Source organism: Saccostrea cucullata, unplaced genomic scaffold (genome assembly GCF_032062105.1).
Source record: "Saccostrea cucullata isolate Sc308-1 unplaced genomic scaffold, CSIRO_AGI_Scuc_v1 ctg15949, whole genome shotgun sequence".
Classification (NCBI taxonomy): Eukaryota; Metazoa; Mollusca; class Bivalvia; order Ostreida; family Ostreidae; genus Saccostrea; species Saccostrea cuccullata.
This window is the reverse complement of record NW_026938291.1, coordinates 1-3,568: the sequence shown is the minus strand read 5'-3', so window position 1 is coordinate 3,568 and position 3,568 is coordinate 1. Positions and strand designations below refer to the sequence as shown.

Below are 3,568 nucleotides of genomic sequence, written 5' to 3'. Positions count from 1 at the left end.
GGTCCTTCGGATGAGACCGTATAAACCGAGGCCCTGTGTCGTGGTATACGTGCTGGTACGAAAAAGAACCTTAGCCTTTCTGCTCAATGACCATGAGTGCCGAGTATAAGACAACATTTTTAGCTCGCCACCAGCAAGTGGTGGCGTCTCTATATGAGTGAAAAATTCACGAGAGGACGTTTAACAAAATACAATCAATCAATCTTTTCATGTATAAGCTTTTGAAAAAATCTGCTTCATATGAATACATGTACAACAAGCTAATTCAAAGAATTCGTGTCCCCCGCTTAGGGAAAAAATCGGATCCCCCTGACTGAATTTGTAGAATTATTAAATGTATACATGTACATGTATACTGAAGCAAATAAAATACTTGTATGTCAATATGCATATAAAGATTTGATTGCTTATTCTTTATTATGTGTATAGAAGATTCTTTTTATATGGAATATTTATCACACTGTAATGATGATTTTATAACCTCATAAATTTTTCATTTCACATGCTGAATACTATCATTTAGTAAAAAAAAAAGAAAAGAAAAGTATTTAAAAAAAAAGATACGATACGCGGAATGGAAAATCTCGAAGGGTATGATTTTGTCTTTAGCAACAGATAGTTCTGAACATTATTATACATATTCATCTCAATTGAATATGCATTTAAAATTTTGAAACTTGGCATTTGAATTTTTTCTCGAATACTTCTGACAAAACCATCCCAGCAACAGAGTTGTTCATGTATTTAACATACCTTCCTATTTTGCTGACAAAATTCATTTAATTTCGTAACAGGTGTCTTTTCTAGCTTTTTCTCTGGAGTAATTTTCGTACTCCAGACCTCTAATGCGGCCTCCGCTGCTTTATCTTTTGCTGCCGTTTTATTGCTTCCAAGCCCAGTGTACACATCTTCTCCCAGAGTTAAAGAAGCAAGAAATCCTTCTGGGTGTTGTTCAAATTTACTGAAAATCTGAAAATAAAAACACGGAAATTTCAAAAACAATATAATTTATATTCTTATTTTACACATTTTACAAGGCCATCTTTGAAATTATTTTTGTATGCCCTCTCCAAGATCAGCCATAATTTTTGGATTGTTATCTAGGTGGGAAAATTTTTTTTTCGTTACGTTTACAGATATTTGTAGACAAGGAATAGAAAGGAAAAAAAAACACATGGAACGTAATTCCGTTTTAAATTGACTAAAATTTGAGCATGATCACTTTTTGTTATCTTTACAATAATTCAAATTGACAGAGGATCACATTGTAGTGAGAAATCCAGTTAACTAAATGCGTGGCACATATTTCAATACTACAAGGACATAACGATCTAGACTTGCCTCGGTTCATAAACGTTTTTCCTGGGTATGCTTTTTTAAACAATGGCTATATATAGATATATGGATTTACACTTACCGCTGTTTGATTTTTCTGAGCTAATTCATCTCATTGTTTGTAGCTACTTTTTGGTGTCTTGGGAACAAATCCTAACTTTCGGCCATTTTCAAGAGCTGCCATGGAAAGATATTAAGCACGTTGGTATTAATTTGCTATCATAACCATGCTATTAATAGCAATGGAAAAGCAAAGGGCAGTAACTCTAAAATTTGCTAAAATTTTGTTGTCAAAAAATGGTGTAAAAATAAACAAAAGGGTGGTAGTGTGTTACGGACTGATATAGTGAGATGACGACATGTACAGTCTTGAAAGTTTTCAAAAGACTTCTTGACTAATCATTTTCAGTGAGATGGGTATCGTCAAAAATTTCATGTACAGTCTTGAAAGTTTTTTAAAAGCAGTTTTTACAATGATTTTATATGAAAAGTCTGGAAAAACAAAATTTTACTTTTTCGAAATTTTTATGTACCGGGTATATAAAATCAATTATGTTTGGACGGTAAGTGTAATTGTATTTGAAAGATTGAACAATGAAAATAAATTATAATATGTACCTAATCATCACGATACGTATCCGGTATACCGGAAAAAAAAAAATAAAAATGAAATATTTCTTTCAAGAGAAAAAATTGAATTTCAGAATATACACCAAGAAGACCTGATTTTTTTGAAACAGAAAAGTAATTACTATGAGAATTTGATCTAAAATATTTTTTAAGACCTTGTATTCAACCCCGAATCATGTTTGGTCACATGGACTATTTTTGCCCGATAATGTTATTTGCCCTTTGCTGTCAGGATCCTCGTAAATTGCAAGGTGCAAAATGGTCACAGCACTATGTGAATATCTTGCTTTCAACAATTTAGTTTATTTTTACATTGTAGGGGTGACATACAATGATGAGGGTCATACCGGGGGGGAGGGGGGTTATTCAGCAAATAACAGTGTCAGCTTTTCACTTTTTATATTAGTTGTATTAATTAGAAATTGAAGATGGTTTTCTAAATACAAAAAATACACTCAAGAAATGATAACTTTTACTTGATAATTATATTTATAATATTATAACCCCCCCCCCTTTTTGAAGCCATTAGTTTATCCAAATGAAACTACAGATCAATTTGTTTTACCTCAGAAAAAAAAATAAAAATACTTCAAATTGAATTTAGAAATTACAGTACAATAAAACAGAACTTTGTACATCACATCTGACTGAGGGAAACAATATCTGTATTGTATAAGTAGGTTAATGAAACATCATTGGAGCTGGATTTCAGTCATGTAACTTCTTGAACATGAATATAATCATGCAATTGCATAATATATGATCATAATATATGAAGTTTCTATCTTGCAAAGAATAAAAAAAGAAGGTGAAAATGTTACCACACTTCGAACTTCAAATTTCTGCAACCATAAAGTATTTGATTTTCTTGTTAATGATATATTTGTATACTCTAGAAAACAATATTTAAATACATATCTTTTTGTTTATATAATTATTGTAAAGTACTTTGCATTAAATGAAGAATTGCAGCTTAGTAGATTTTGTCCCTTTAATTTTTTAAAAAATAGCAACACTTTTTTTTTCAAGATGTGAAAAGATGACAACAACAAAAATATAACTTTTTTATTTTTCAACCAATTTCGAAAAATGATACTGTTTTGGAAATGGTTTTGAAGGCTCTTAAATATAAAGCATTGCTTTTTAATCTGAGAAGTGCTTTTAAAAATCATGTTCTATAGCTACATGCTATTCCGAAGAAACATGCACACACTTTCATTTTCTCTTTCAAAACCAAAGTAAACAAAGTATGTTAATTTTCTACTCATTCATATCATATTAAGATCAATGATAGTTTCAAAAATGTACTAGTCAAGTATACAATTCTTTGATCCTATTTTTTTTTGCAGTGATTTAATTTATATCATAAAGAAGATCAATTAAAATACAGTGTTTCATCGCCATTCTCATTAATCATTGTTTTCTATGTTTTCCCTGGAGAAATATCGGTAATTGGTTATATATTTATTATTTCTCAAAATTACTTACCTGTGGAAGAATGCTTAGCACCGGTTTTCTTCTCTCTTGATATTTGAAATAGCAAACTAGCAGTGACATGTCAAGGTTTGTTTAAGTTTTAGGGTATTTCCACCTTCTAATTTTA

The 3,568-nt window shown here is 30.5% G+C and overlaps 1 long non-coding RNA gene across 1 annotated transcript; it reads right to left on the bottom strand.

Moving 5' to 3' along the window:
- Positions 1-719: 719 nt before the first annotated feature.
- Positions 720-3,511, bottom strand: LOC134249917 (uncharacterized). Its single transcript, XR_009988395.1, has 3 exons — positions 3,454-3,511; positions 1,418-1,512; positions 720-969 (listed from the first exon to the last, which is right to left on the bottom strand). It is a non-coding gene; the product is annotated as an uncharacterized LOC134249917 (long non-coding RNA).
- Positions 3,512-3,568: the final 57 nt, after the last annotated feature.